Source organism: Miniopterus schreibersii (genome assembly GCF_964146895.1).
Source record: "Miniopterus schreibersii genome assembly, chromosome: 12".
Taxonomy (NCBI): domain Eukaryota; kingdom Metazoa; phylum Chordata; class Mammalia; order Chiroptera; family Miniopteridae; genus Miniopterus; species Miniopterus schreibersii.
This window is the reverse complement of record NC_138112.1, coordinates 56,353,325-56,369,889: the sequence shown is the minus strand read 5'-3', so window position 1 is coordinate 56,369,889 and position 16,565 is coordinate 56,353,325.

Genomic DNA, 16,565 nt, shown 5'->3' with positions numbered 1-16,565 from the left:
TGCTTCTGCTTAACCTTCCTTCTCTCTCTTCTTGACTCAGAGTCAGACTCGCATAGTGGTCTCCCAGCCCTTCTCAGCTTCTTCCTCATTTTCTCTACCGGGCATTTCTTCTCATAACATCCTTGCATGTTGGACCCCCTCTTGGCATCTGCTTCTTGGAGGACCTGGACTAACTCAGAGATTATCTACTGATTGCCTTATCTTATAGTTTTGTGGTTGAGAAAACCCAAACTCAGAGAGGCAAGGGGATTTTTCTGAGGTCACACAGTAAACTCGTGTAGAGCAGGAAATGGTTCTCCCAGCTTACAGACCACATTCGTTTCCTTTACATCATATGTGTTTGGAATTGGAGGTGAGAGAAATGATGAGAGTTTCTTCAAAATAAGTTCCCTCACACTCATTCATTGTTCCCTCTAGCTCCAGAGCCACAGTGGGAAAGACAATGTCTATCTAATTGACTTATTTGTCCCAGACACTCCAGTCTCCAAAGCCTGGCCCCTTAACCACACTGCCTGCCTGACAATCAATGTGAGATCACCATTCACATAAGAGGGTTCATTAATGTTTTTGCATTTGAGGCAGGTAAAGTGGATGAATGTCCACCAGCAAATGTGTGTGTAGAGAGCAGAAGATAACTAGAAGGAGTGGGGATCTTCCCAATCAGAGAAAGGGAGCATCGGCCTTTGCCCAGGGCTGTCTCCCTGTTGGGGTCTAAGCTGACCTGTCAGTTAAGAGGCTTCCTATTAATTTCTTCTGCACCTGGCCAGTAGTTGGGGCTGCTTTGTGGCTTCCATCAGGCTAATTGCCACTGTCTTTCCAGTGACACTGAACTCAGTTCCTGATAAGGTGCTTCCTTAATAGTCTCCCATTTCCCTGCTGACACTGGAAAATCGGCCTGACTTGGCAGTATATTACTGCCTCTAGTGAGGCAGAGCTGTCACACCCAGACTCCCAGCCTGAACCATTAGTGGACTTAGGATCAATAGTGTTCAGGCAACCCTTGTTTCCCTGAAAGCATTCATTTGGCACGTTTGCTGTTTGTCAGGCAGTTCCTTTCTCTAATGTCCCATGGTCCGTGGCCCTGGCGCCTGAGTCTCTCCTCCTTCTACAGAGTGCTGAGGGAGTCTGCAAGTTCCAGACAGGATCAGCTTGCTCTCTCCGGAACAAAAGAATTTTAAGACTGTACCAGGTTGCAATTAATGGCGGTTTTTGTTACAGTTCTTTGGTTGCAAGCAACAGAAATCAACTGTGGTGAACATAAGCCAAGTAGGACCTAATAGGAAGTCATTTCAGAACTCAGCAGTAAGGCTAGAGAAGCACCAGCCAAGATTCTTTAGATTCAAGTTCAAGGGAGAAAATGTCAATTTGGTGTAGTTTGAGTCAACTGTTTACCCACCGACCAAAGGAGGGTGGGGCAACTAGACGGCCTGTGTCTAACAAAGGTGAATGATATTATCAGAAGAGGAGACGGTGGCCATGGGTGGGGCAAAAATAAAGGAAATTCACTAGGTAGACAGACTTCTGAGGATGTGGGCCCAAAGGAAGTGCTAATAATGATTCCAGAGTATAATTCAGACACCCTCTGACCTTCACATCTCTCAACCAAGTCTGAAAAGTGCCTGGCACTGGATATGTTCACATGAACACATGTTCAGTAAGTGATAGTGCTTGAATTATTGCTTCTGTAGCACAATCTAAACACTAGGCAAAGTTTAAGCACCTGGTGGAATGCTGGAGGCATGACCTAATTATTATCTTGCCATACATGAAGAATCCTGCTAAGTGTTCCAACCAGTTCTTTTTAAAAGATTGTTGCTAAGTCTAATAGGTAATGGGAAAAGCCTGAGGTTTGGGAAGACTTGGGTGAACCAGAAAGGAAGAACTTGCAGCCTCTGGAAAGGGCTGTAACAGAGCACCGTGGTCCCTGCTTCTCAACAGATATTGTTAAACAGAACAAAATTTCATCCACCTGAGATACCTTAGACCTCTCCCAGTCTCATCCTACAGAATTTGTACTGTATTACGTGCCTAAATCACCCTCTATATTGCCAGCTCCTTGAAGAAGGAAAGTGGGGGCTGGGATCTGTTCATCTGCTGTATCCTTGGGACCCCGCATGGGGCATGGCACACAGTATGTGCTCAGAAATATTTATTGACTGACTGACTGAATGAATGAATGACAAGGGGCTGATGACTTTTCAACGTCACTGGTTAGCTAATTGCAAAGGTTACAGCCACTATACCACATATACATATAGAAGCAGAATAAAGTCTCCTGGAGACACTTTTGGGGCTGTGGAACTCATCTCATAAGATGTTTGTATCTGAAGACCTGTAATGCTTGCTGAACAGAGGGGAAAGAAGGAATGGAAGAGCGAGCAGGGAAATTCATGATTCAGAGATGAGGCCTGGGGGAGAGGAGATGGAAGGCAGAGAGCGGGGGTGTTGACAGGAAATTTCTGTGGGGATTCAGGGGTGGGTTCATTGCCAGGAACTTCATTTAGTTCTGATCTGGAAACTGCTGACCAGAGGTCTCCTCCTGACTCAACTTCCCATAGGTTGGAGGCAAGGAGGCCAACCCTATGCTGTATTTTTTTCCCCAAAGAGAAAATGTTCAGTAGCAATACAGGACATGTCAAAGGCAATTCTTGACGGAAGGCCACATGCAAGTTGAGGGAATAAGTGCTATAGGAGTTCAGATGCATAGAAGGCCACAGTAAACAAGTGGTCAGCGATGGCTTCATGGGTGAGAAGAGGGGTTCAGGTTGGTGTCACATGATAGGAGAGATTAGGATACATGGAGACAGAGGAGCACAGTGCAGGGAACAGAGTCTCAACAAAGCACAAAAGTTGAAAAGTACAGGGTGTGCTTCCGAGGCAAAGCAATTCTGGCAAACAGGAAAATGACTAGTCAGAGAAAAGGTGAGACAGGGAGGCTGAAGTTCAGCCAAGGAGAGCTTAGTTTCAAGTTAACTTATTATTTTTGGTTCATAATATTTTATAAGTACTTCCTACATATGAACGAATGAATGAATGAATGTGAACAGGAAGGAAGAAGATGGCTCTTCTGTTGTTCGAATACCCCTGTCCTATCCAGTGATGACAAAAGGCTTTCAACAGTGTCCCAAGTGAGTGGTGCCCATCTGGATGCCTCAGGGCTGGGGAGGCTGGCCCTGAGCTGCCATCCAGAACTCTGGCAGAGGAGGTGGCCAGGCTAAGATGAACTGTGCTGGAGCTTCTGGGACAATGCCTACAAGCTGAATGAAGGTCCCCAAAGATCTTTGCTCTCCTGTCATCCAATAGAGGGGTTCAGCCAAGTAGGTTAACCTGGTAAGTGAACTAAAATAGGCTATTTTTCTTGGGCGAAATTTTAGGGACGCTGGGAAGGCTCCCTGCCTTCAAACGGCTCACCTCATTCCTTAACTCAGTTGGAGAATGCCTGAAATTCCATACTCCAAGTGTCATCTCTTAGCTAGAAGCTGTGATGCTCACATTTAAGACTGTTATCAGTCTATTACACCTTACTGTAAATGAAGGATCTGAAAGCAGGTTTTGACAGGGCGGCTGAAGAGGGAAAGAAAGATATAACCTGAGGATGAGAGATGGGAGATCATCAGGGATACAGACAGAAAGTGCTGGAGAGTGTGGAGAGGAGGAGGGGGAATCGTGACCAGCTTCACCAAGGGCAATTTTGCAGAGTTCTAGCAACTAATCCTGACACCAGCTAGACTGCCCAGTTATTAACGAAAACGTTTCACGCATTCAGTCTGGTGACGGCATCAGCCGGATGATTTAAATGACTACATTAGGCAGCCTCGAACACATAGGGGAGCTTGGCTGATCTTAGCATTAGCAGGTTGCAGCGCCTCATAACAGCTGCCTGCTACCCAGCGTGAGTGATGCTGTTCTCAAGATCCCGAGGAGGCCCAGGGAGTTCAGGGGGATGGAAGTGTTCATTCTTATTATAAAACCCCCTGAGAACAGCAGGCTGTGTAAAGGATCAGTGTGTGGGCCATTTTCCTTCTGAGCAACTTGCCTTACAGTCTCCTGCTACATATTTCCTGGTCATAATAGTTTGGAGAAAAATATTGCTAAATGGCTGCATAAACAATTTTAATTGGCCTGGGCTCCCAAAATGTGCTATTTTTGTTCTGCTGCCAACCTTGCTTTTTTACTAGCTAATTATGCCCAGTATTTAACTTTAGGCAAAAAAACAGGAAATAGGGCATTCATTACTCGAGTGACAACTTTTCAACAAGCCCACATTTCAACATCCATTGTGTAATTTCCTCTCTCCAGCTTACAGTTAGTTGTTCCATCAGGCCTTTGGAAACAAACAGCTCCTTCAGCGAGGGCTGGGAGGGGCTTTGCTCAGTGTCAATGCTTTGCCTATCTCCAGCGCAGGCAGAGGGGCTCCCATGAGTCACCCATGTCCAGGAGGTGGGTCTCCCACTCTGTCTGGGCCCCTTGCAGAAATTGCTGGACTGTGGTTTCTGCTGATCTGAGTTTGCTGCCACATTGGGCTCTCCCTTCAGGAGCTGAGCTGTCTGTTATTTATGTATCATCCCAAGGCTCCTGGGGATTCAGGCCACTCAGAGGGATACCCTCTTATTCCCTGAGGAATCACTAAAGACAGTTAACCTCAGTTTGTTAGGCAGGAACTCCTAGAAATTTCTGTAAATAAAGCCATGTCTTACTGTAGTTATTTTTTTAATTAAAAAATCTTATTGCAAAGTATACCATATTGCATACAAAGTACACAAATTATTAAGTATATAGCTCAATGAATTATCACAAAGCAAATATCGTGTGATTACCATCCAGACCAAGAAGAGATTGTTACCAGCACCCCAGAAGCCCTCTCATGCTCTCTCCCAATCACTGCGCCCCTGTCCTCCCCAAAGGTAACCACTATCCTGACCTCTAAGACCATAGTTTAGTTTTAGGTGCTTAAACTTTATATAAATGGAACTATATAATATGTGTGCATATATGAACAGGGCATGTGTGCATATTTTATATCTGGCTTCTTTTGTTCTGCTTTGTTTTATTGCTTGTGGCTATATCTCATTCATTTTCATTCCTGTAGAGTATTCCACTGTGTGAATATGTCAGCACTTGTCCATTTTACTATAAATGGATATTTGGGTTGTTTCCTATTTGTGACTGTTCTGAATAGTGCTGCAGTGAACACTCCTATGCATGTCTTTTAGTGCCCATGCACACATGTTTCTGTTGAGCATCAACTAGGAACGGGCTGCTGGGTTATTCACATAATTGTGCATGTTCGATTTATAAGGCTTCAGCCAAACTGTTTTCAAAGTGGTGAATGTAAATTGCCACAGCACCATTGCCTCACCAACACTTGGAATTGTCAGTCTTTTATTTTAGCCATTTTGACAAATGTGTAGTGGTATGTCAGTGTAGTTTTTTGTGTTTTTTTTTTTTTTAAAGTGTCTTTATTGATCTCAGAGAGAGGAAGGGAGAGGGGGGAGAGTCATTGATCGGCAGTGACTGGCTTCTGCATGGACCCAGTTGGGGATCCAGCCTGCAACCCAAACATGTGCCCCAACCGGGAATCGAACAGCAGTCACCTGGATCACAGGCCTCAGTGTAGTTTTGATTTGCTTGACCTTGAGTTAAGTACTTTTCATACATTTATTCATTATTGGATTTAGAGTAAGATAGAGGTTGGAGAACCAAATGGTTGAAATAAGGAAAATGATATAGGAGAGGAAACTGCCACAACTTCCATCTCCTGAAGTTCTGATATTGATCAACAAGTGATAATCAAACCCCCATGGTGACCTACAATTGTGCTAGGTAATATGAGAGAATCTAGAAGAGCTAATCACCCTATATACACTGTTAGTGCCTTGCTTTTCTCTCTAAGCAATCATTAGCATCTTTCTATGTCATTATATACCCTACAAGATCATTTTTAATGGCTACATTGTGTCTCATTATATGAAGATATAATTTATTTAGTCAATCTCCTGTGTTTTTAAAATTTTTCACTGTTATCAACAATAATGCACTGAAAATTCTTGTGACTAAATCTTTGGGCATATCTGAGATTATTTGCTAATGCCAACACACTTCAAAACTACAGTACTTTGAAGGCAAATTGGGGGGCACATAGGGATATATAATGAATAAGTTAATTAATATGAACACTGCCTCTTCATAGTTCTTTTTACATTTTATGAGGCTGCCCTCCACCTTTACCAAAACCCAGTGGCCTTCCTGAGAGTGAGCTAAATGGAGTAAAAGTGGCAATGGTGTCAGGGTGGATCTGGGCACTCCACCTCTTGCTTTGGCTCCTTATTATGAAACTAATAATAATAATTATTATTATTCATTGAGCACTTGTTGTATGGCAAGCACTGTTAGGCACTGCATATTACCATTTTAATGTTATCATTTAATCTTCATAACCTTATGTGGATGGCTATTATTGTGCCCATTTTTTTTGTTGAGGAAACAGAAAGGTTAGAAAGCTTAGAAAGGTTAAGAACCATGCCCAAGGGTACATGGTAAGTTGTAAAGTTGGAATTGGAATCCAGCTATCTGACCCTAAAGCCCCAAATTTTAATCATTATATCACAAATTCTCAGCCTGTGTACTTTGGCATTCTGGTGTACTGCAAAGCACTCCTAGACTTGTTGCTAAATTTTATATATAAAATGTATTTTGCTGCTAGTGACAAATGTTGTGATAGATTGATTTCGGAAATGGCTTTAATTCTTCCTAACCCATGACTTTTGCAATTTGTCTTTGCAGCTCTACCCATTGAGAAGTGAAGATGCTTCCCTGCCCCTTGGACATGAGCTGATCTTGTGACTTGCCTTGGCCAATAGAAGATAGTAGAAGTGATGATTTGCTAGTCCAAGCCTAGGCCTCAGGAGACCTTGCTTGCTTTTGGTCTTCCTCTTGTTCCTCTACCCTTCATCATGGGAACAAGCTTGGGCTAGCTTGATGGAGGGGGAGACAAGGGGAGCAAAGCCAGGTCAAGGCCCTAGATACGTGAGAGAGTTCAGCCCAGCCAAGATCAGCCGTCTCCTGAGCCAACCTACTGTTGAGTGTATGAATGATCTTTACTAAGCCCAGTGAAACCGCCCATAAACTCATGAGCAGAATATTGATTGCTGTGTGTCACTGAAATTTTGTGTTTTGTTTTGCAGCATGATTGTGGTGATAGATAGTACATGCTATGGGGCTATGTCTAATGGATAGAATGCTAGCTAGTAAGTCAGGAAATGCTGGAGAGCCTCAGGCACAACTTGGCCTTAGCACAGCAAAATGTCAAGCTGCCACCTAAGGAAAGTATCTATTCACTGAAGCATGTGAGAACTGTGCTCCAGGAGTTTGTGAGAAGGTGGTCAGGACGGCATACAATTTCATTCCAACAGCAGCCTCGAACCATTGGCTCACTCTGGGATAGCATGATCCCATCACTCTCTGCTGCATAAAAATTTAAAGGGACTAAGAGAAATCAAGGTGCATTCCAATCCCAAGTTACATGTTATATTGTTTATGTGCTGGTTATACTAGCTGAGATGGATTTCTGTCACTTTCAACCCAGAGCCCAGGTTCCATAGATGGGAGCATTTGAAAGACTATAATGCCTCCCCTTCCATCTGATGCCTTCATGGTTCCACAACTGACACGTGGCTGAGAGAGTAAACTATAATCTCTGAGACACATTCAAAGGGCAGGCCAATTGTTCCCTATGTCAGCCTCATCTTACAGAGAGGGCCTCCTCCCACAGCTGGGACGGGCATAGACCCAAGGAGGCAATGTTTCTCTGAAAAAACCTCCTTTGCCAACACCTGTCCCTTCCCTAAGGCTCCCAGCCTCCAGGATCTTCAACGATACTGGCCCCCCAGGATTCCACTCTGTATACACCAGCTACAAGACGCTCCATACTCTTGGCTTTTTCCCTCAGTCCTTTACACACTTCTGTTTCAGTTACACATTGCCATGTAACAAACTGCCCCAAACTTAAGGACATAAAACAACCACCACTTTTTGTCTTCGCATATTCTGCAGGTCAGGAATTTAGAGAAGGCATGGGGAGATGGCTTGGCATTGCTCCTGCATGTCTGGGTCTTCACCTGGGATTGGAGTCATCTGGAAGCTTCTTGGTTCACATGTGCCTAGTGCCTGTGCAGGGTTGGGCTCAGCTATGACTGTTGACATCAACATGTGGCCTATCCACAGTAATGATGGTCTCACAGAAACCAGACTTTTTATGTGGTGGCTCAGTGCTCCAAGAATGAGGTGGAAGCTGCATGGCCTTTTCTGATTTACCCTTGGAACCCATATATACCTTCACATATCTCATTCTCTATTGGTGAAGGCCGTCACAATCCTGCCCAGGTTCAAGAGGTAGGGACATAAACTTCATTTCTTGATGGAACAATTGTCAATTTGTGGCCATGTTTTAAACCTGCCATACCTTCCATTTATCTACCCATTGTCCCTGTTACTAAGATCCTTTATTTGGTCTAAGAATCTTTTGGTTACAAGGAACAAAAGAAAATTGATGTTAGCTTAGGAAAAAAAACACCATGGATAATTTATTATAAGGATGCAATGCTATCGCACAGAATACCCCAAGGATGTCACTGTAGTCCTATTGTGTGCTCAGTGCCAGTGGGTGCTGAGGGGTTAATGAGGCCACCTCATGTCTGCTGATGTATCTTCATACCTGGTCAGTGATGTCCTAACCCTGCAGGCCCTCATGGAATGCCACTAAGGGAGAGCCTGGAGCACTGTGGCAGGCCTGTCACACATAACAGACAGGAGGCCAAAGTATGGGGCTGGTTGTATGTCTCCTGGGTAAGAGCTGGAAAACTAAGAGTCTAGGAAAGGCTGCTTAAACACATGAGTCATTCCGGGAGGTGATCTTCTTAGATCTTTCTTTGCTGTTCTAACCCTCAGGCTGACTTTGGCTAACGCCAGCTTAGCAGATTCAATCAATCGTTCATTAGTTCAACCAATATTTATTGAGTCTCACGGCTGTGCCTGGCACTGGTAGTGAACAAGACATTCAGGGGCCTGATAAGATGAAAAAACGCTCTGACTTGGGCCCCAGAAGCCCTGATTCTGCCAGTTAATCTTTAAGTGACATTGGTCATGTAGTCAATTCTCCCTGGGCAACCTCAGTTTCCCCATCAGTCACATAAGAGCCTTGACCTTGAATATCACTAAGATCCCTTTAGAATCTCCAGAAGCAAGATGATTCTGGCACAGCAGGCACTCCTAAAATTTCAATCCTCAACCTCAAGTTTATTTTCTGTCTTTTGCCTTTACTGCTGGCTGGCTGGCTTACTCTTGGTGTAATTTATTTAACTGAGCTGTACTGAGCAGTTTGGAACTGAGTTTGCATGAATCACTGTCCATAAAATCAAGTTAAGTGGATTTCATTCCACTCAGCGCACCTGTGTATATACTGGGGGAAAGAAGCTGGATTTTCTTGGCTCTCTCAGACCACTGTTAGAATTGCTTCTTTGCAGATATAGCATTCCTCCTGTATTTATAGTCCATTGTTGTAACAGCCTCCTTCAGAGACCTGAAAGTAAAGTGTTGGATGCAATTTTCCCTTCAGATCATTTTATATAGCTGTCCTGTTTCTCCTTCTAGCAGGAAAAGCTGACATTGATTTCCTTTGTTTTATCAGAGTTGGCAAAAATCAGATTCAACTTAATTCAATCATTTAACAAATATTTATTGAGTGTTACGTGAAGTCATACTGAGCTAGGTATAGGGGTGGGGGTTCAGGGAAGTGTCATGCTGGTCAAAGACCCTACAAACTGGGAAGAGCTAACTAACAACAACGCGAGAGAATGTGGTTGCCAGACAGAAGCTGGGAAGCTGGATGCGTTGGGTAGAGGAAGAAACCAACGCAGGTGAGTGAGCTGGGAAGGATTATGGGGAGTCTGGGGAGGATGCTGAGCTTGGGAGGGGGATTTCTATTTGGACCACCACCCACATTTGCCTCTTCCCATCCCCATCGGACATAACCAGCACCAGAGTCATATCATTTCATTTCATCATTTTGTAAAAGAAGGTGATCAGAAAAAAGAAAAAAAAAAAAAGAGGTTTTGAGTGGAGATGAGCATTCATGGGAAGAAGTGCCCGAAGGGTCTGCTCTGGTGCTTGTGAAAATGCTTCTTCGGAGCCAATGTGAGGGATTGTAAAGAGATTTATTTTGTTTTGTAACAAAGCCAGAAGCACAGGCAGGCTGTAACTAAAATGGCGGTTCGAGGGGCTGGCTAGTTGGATCTTTGTTCTCATTTTCCATCGTGTGCAGTTTTTACTCTGTCACAGAATAAACATTTTACAGTTTTCCTGACCGATTTCAAGTGATTTTGGAAATTCTATTCCATTTACCCAACAGGACTCTGGACGACCTATTGGGACCTCAGGGAAGGGTGGGGCCTCCCCCTTCCTCTGACATTGTGCTTATGGCCATACAGTTCTTTTGAGAAAAAGGAGTTGCTTTAAACAACTTTAAACTTTAGATGCACCTGTGTTTGCACCCAGGCCAAGACCAAAATTTGCTTTGCTTAATGGCTCTGTTTGTTGCGCTTTCTTGGGATACGACATGCCCACCTTCCTCCAAACAATCATCTGGGGACCCCGAATGCCCTCATGGGCTCTAGGCGGGGTGGTCTCTGCCAAGACACGCTGGACGGCGCCACCTCTGCCCGGGAGGAGCAGCACAAAGCTCTACAGAGCAGTTCTGTCCAAAGGAGGTATCATTCAAGCCACGTGTAATTTTAAAATTTCTAGTAGCCACAAAAAAAACCTAAAAAGAAACAGGTTAGATCGATTTTAATAATATATTTACTTAATCCAGTATATCTAAAATATTATCATTTCAGCATAGAATCATGATAATTTCATGTTAATCATGAGGATGATTAATGAGACATTTTACTTTTTTTCACACTAAATCTTTAAAACCCTTCTGTCCAAAGAGGGGATTGAGCACATTGGTTTCCAAGGATTCTCTGCTATTGATGTTTTCAGAAGGTAAAGGTTAATAATATAACAACAGCCAGCATGTGTTGAGTGCCAACTATGAACCAGACATAATGCTAAGCACTTTATCAGCTTTAATTCATGTAATTTTTGCAACAACCTTTATGAGGCAGGGCTAATATTTCCTCTTTACAGATGAAAGGTAGGCTCAGAGTGGGAAAATCATTTGCTCATGGTCACAGAGCTAGGAAGTAGCAGAGTGAGATTTTGAACCCAGGTCCCAGACTTCAACAGGCAGCAGAAAGCAGCAGATTGCATGGCATTTCATCTCAGCTCTGTTAGGAAGGCTGCCTCCCCTGGACAGTTGTCACACTAAATTGTGGAATCCCTGACAAACCTGTGGGTCTGTGCAACTCAAGAAAGAAGAGCCTAGCACTTCTCCCAAGGAACGAGGAGGTGGTGTTCTAGGCAGTCATTTTGCCGATCAGAAGGAACAGACTTTCAATGCCCCACTTAGGTTAAGGAGACACCAGACGGATGGTCAACCGGCATGGGCCAGTTTTATCTAATGGGTTCTTTATAGCCCAGGTAGTTTTGATTAGTCCATGACCATGGCATACCAGTTACCAATTATTTAATATCACCATGGATAGACAGAAAAATGTCTTGTTTATAAGAATTTGGAAGTTGGATAATCTTCTCAGAGGAGTCTGGAGAGATTCTCAAAAAACAATAGACAGCTCTCTAGCTTGGGTAGATAGCCAGACCATGTGCTTAATGGTCCTTTGAAGTCCTGGACAGGCCCCAGGATCTCATAAACGCACCAACCATGCTGGATTGGCTGCTGTCATTTGGAGAAAGTAGTAAGTCAAACCCACCAGAAAGGCTGCATAATGGAAACATGTTTTTGCCAGCGCAGCTTTGCCATTTCCTGCTTCAGTTACTCTAACTTGGTATTCCTTTGGGAACTAGCCCTCCTTCCCCGCTTTCTTTCTTGGTTGGACTGCCCCTCAGGGTGCCCCATCCTCCCAGGCCAAGGGAGGGCCACGGGACCCAGGGAGGCTGCTCCGGTGCTCTCTTGGAACGTGATTCCTGAATCAAAAGACACGAAGACAGAAAACAGCACAGGCGCATCCCCCAAGCAGTACCTTCAAGAGATCGACCCTGGTTTCTACTATTTCAGAGAGCCAGTTATTTAGCCTTTTTCTTCAATTACACCTCATAGTGTGCTAATACTTTTATTTTCTGAACTTTCTAGAGTCTGTTTCTGTTGCCTGTATCCAAGAAAACCCTTACTTGCACAGGGTTCAGTAGTGAATGTGAGTGCTTTACTCTTAAAAGTTTTTAATCCTGAAAGTCAGAACTGTTTTTCCTGGCCCAACTCCCCACAACCCCAGAACCTAAATCCTTTCTCTTCCATTTCCTCCCAGAGTTTCCTGGACCAGGGTGGAAAAGGGCTCTTGTCAATGTGCTAAGCTTTACCTTGAGGGATGAGTGAGGACACCCTTTAAATTACCTATAAAACCCTTTGATTCACTCAGCAGAGGTTGCCATGGGCAATTTGCTAAGCTTATTGATTATTTTCTGTTTAAATTAAAGTTTGATGTCCTGGAACAGGCTGTGCAGTGCATGGAGTTAATGGAAAAGTTGAGATCCAGGGGAGAGACACTCACTGGGGAAATGGAGGGTATTCAAGGGGAAAACAGGGAGTCTATGAAGAGGAGATTGTCAGCGCCAAGTTGTAGTAAATATGATGGCAATAAAAAAGATAGAGAATGGAATTCTTTTATAGAGAAGGGCAGCTTCCTGGACATTTAAAGCCTCAGGGAGACAGTAGGAGAAAATGTATTCATTCCACAAATTTTTGTCTCATGCCTGTTATATGCCAGGCATTGTGCTGGGCACTAGGGAGAAATAGTGTAGAAGGTATGATCCTTGCCTTTACTTTAAATCAGTGGTTCTCAAAGTGTGGCGCCTGCCACAGCAAAATCCCCATTGACTGGGAATGTGTTAGACATACAGCTTCTCAGGCCCCACCCTAGACCTACTGAGTCAGAAACTGGAAGTGGGGCTCAGTCCTTTCCAGTGGAATCAGACACATGCTACAGTTTGAGAACCACTGCTCTAGATCCTTAGGCTTCTGCCAACCCAGGAGCTCAGTTTATGTCTGTGTTATTATTGCCAACATCTATTGAGCATTTATCATTGCCAGGTATTGCACTAAGCATGACATGTGGGTTATTTCCTTTCATCCTCACATCAACCCTTTTCATAGGTGAAACAGAGGCACACTGGAAGAAAGTGGAGTAGGTTAGAATTCAAATGCAAGAGCTTAAGCCCCTTGCTCTACTGTCTCAAAAACGCCAAGCTCCTGCAAGAAAATGACTCATTCTGCCCTAGTCAGTGTTGATCTTCAGATAGAGACAGAACCATGGTTTCCCCCAGATGAGCTATATTGTGCAGTTGGATTTTAGATGCTGGAGGAAGAAGAAGTCAAAGAAGGGCAGCAAGTGTGCAATGGACTTGGAAGGAGGAAGAAGAGATGTTGGGCTATAAGGGAAGCCAAGCCAACAACTCCACATGCATAGCTATCCTTATCTTAGGGGAGACTCGAATTCAAAATCACCATGCACTGATCAGGTATGAGAAAATATTGTCAATTCAGTAAAACACAGACAAAACACTTCATATCATGATGCCTAAATTCAAGCCCTTTAACTCTTCCACTAATAGTGTGTATTAGTTTCCTATTGCTGCTGTAACAAAATCAGTATTAGTTTCATATTGTTGTTATGACAAATTACCATAAACTTAGTGGTTTAAAAAATATGAATTTATTCTCGTAAAGTTATGGAGGTCAGAAATCTAAAAATCAAGATGTTGTCAGGCCTGTGTTCATTCTGGAGGCTTCAGGGTAGGCTCTGTTTCCAGTTTCTGGAGGCTGCTTGCAATCCTTGGCTTATAGCCCCTTCCTCCATCTTCTCTCCTGTCTGACCTCTGCTGCTATTCTTACATCTTCTAAGACTTTGAGCCTCCCTCTTGTAAGATCTCTTGTGGCTCTATTAGGCCCACTTAGATTATCCAGGATAATCTTCTCATCTCCATATCTTAACTTAACTACATCAGCAAAGTCATTTTGTCATCTAAGGCAACATATTCACCTATTCTTGGAATTAGGATATGAACATCTGGGGGGAGGGAGGTACTGCCTATCACACTTTGTAACCTTGAGAAAATTCGCTGTGTGTTTTTTTTTCCTGAAAGCTTCCAATTCTCCCCAAAATGGGAGGTATAATTATTCTTGGTTTACTATTATAGGGCTATAATATAAATGAGTGTGTGTGTGTCATTTCAATCACAGATGCAAATATTATTTATTATTGCCTCAATTTTCTCACCTGACAAATAAGGATAAGAGTGATGTTTCTTCTTTATTCAGTTAAAAATATGTATTGCTTACTTACCCTGAGCCAAGTTGTATTTGTGTTGTCTTGGAAAGGACTTGACATAGTGTCTGCCCTGAAAAAGCAACACTCAGTAAAAGGTAGTTGCAGTAGTTGTATAAGTTAGTTCAGTTTTAGGGCCTTAAATATGTGTCAGCAATAGATAGAGATGAGGCCAATTCTCTTGAGTAGCCAACTATTTGATGACTCATATCATGGTGCAATGTTTAGAAAGGAGGCAATAAGCTCAAGTCCCAAGATGCTCTGGTGATCATGAACTTAAGAATCTGCCCCTGAGCTGAGGGTCACAGGAGCCTCCACAGTCCCCTTAGTAGGTGACAGGGTTAGGACTGCATGTGCCCACCAGAGGCTGTTATTGTCACTCCCCTGGGTCTGCATTTGTTGGTGATCAGAGGAACAAAAAGCAGCAGTGGGTCCATCAGAAGAGAGACATTAAAGTTGATTAAGTGAGTGGGCCAATTAGCGTCTGGCTTCATGCAGTGTGGAGTTAATTAGCCTCTACAAAACAACAACAGCTGCTTTAATGGTGGAGCAGGAGGCCCAGCAGAGAGGAGCCATGGGAAGAGAAGTGATAAGGCTGGTGCTTAATAACTTGGCTGCAGTGGGCCCTGCCCCACTAAAAATGTAGAACAAAGCCCTGGGCCAACTTCCCTGCATGGTTCCAGACAGTGCATGGGGCGGAGCACCAGACCCTTCCAGTGTCCTCCCCTTAGGGGGAAGCCAAACTCAGACCTCAGACTTGAGTTTCTTTTTGAGACTGTTTAGCACAACTTAGTGTGCATCCTTACAAAAATCACTACTCTACACATTTCATCTTGATCCTGAACTTCATAATCCACATTGTTTCCTAATGGTGATATTTTTTCCTTATTATAAAAGTAATACATATTTATTGGGGAACATTTGGAAAGTATAAAAAATATATAGAGGGGGAAAATAGCCCCTTCACCCTGAAATAGATTCTTTCATTCATTAACCATTTATTGTTCACCTCCTAAATGCCAGTGCTGTTCAAGGTGTTCAAAGAATGCATCAGTTTCGGATTTTCTCCATGCAAATATATATGCTGTTTTATAAATTGGATATACTCTGCATGGTCTTTAATAACCTACTGTTTTTTAGCAATATGTCATGAACATTTCCCCCATCTCATTAAATATATTTTTAAACTACTCAGCCTCTATGGTTCCACTAATTAAGCTATGTTTTAGTTGTCCGTTTATTTATGCCTCCTGCTTCCTCTTCTAACAAAGTTCTTAGGGCAGAGACATTTATTTTTTTTACCACTGTATCCCCCATGCCCAGATTAGAGCCAGGCATGTGGGAGGCACTCATTAAAAATGTGATGAATGAATGAGTAAGCATGTGAGGGAACAGCTTCAACCAGTCCCTTCCATGGGCCACTGAGGTTGCTTTGACTTCTTTGGCATTGTAAAAAAGGCTACCATTTAAGATTAGGTTCAACTCTAAGTGACAGAAAATGGCCCAAAGCTGTGGCTTAAATAAGATAGAAGTTTACTTCTGTTTTGCAAAACTTCAGAAAGTTACTCCAGGGCTGGTATGGCGTGTTGCTGTCCATGAACATGGACTCCATTTCCAAAGTCACCTCATTTTGCAGTAGGGCTGCTAAAGCTCCAGCCCAATTCCAGCCAAAAGCAAGGAAAGGAAGGAAGAGGGCATGCACTCTTTCTTTAAGGGCCCTTTCTGGAAGTTCCTTAAATCACTTCTGCTTGGTTCTCCTTAGTCGGAATTTGGTCACGTGACTATTCTAACTATAAGGGAGTCTGGGAAATATGATCTTAATCATGCAGCTCATATTTGGGGCTACTGTTAATAAGAAAGAAAGGGAAGAAAATTGGGGGACTGTTAGTTGGTATGGCTCTTGGACTTCTGCATTGACCCCATCCTCTCAAGTTAGCTCTTCCCTAATCTGACCCTTAGTTTTCTAAATGGGGATCTGGATGTCTGTCAGGTCAGCCTGGTTTCGTGGACTGAGGCCCAGGATCAGTGCACTGGGAGGGTTTCTGAGCCTTCACCTCTCTGCTGTCAACTTCATCTCACCAGTTGACATAGTCATCACCAAAGATTGACTCAATAAAGATGCCCATT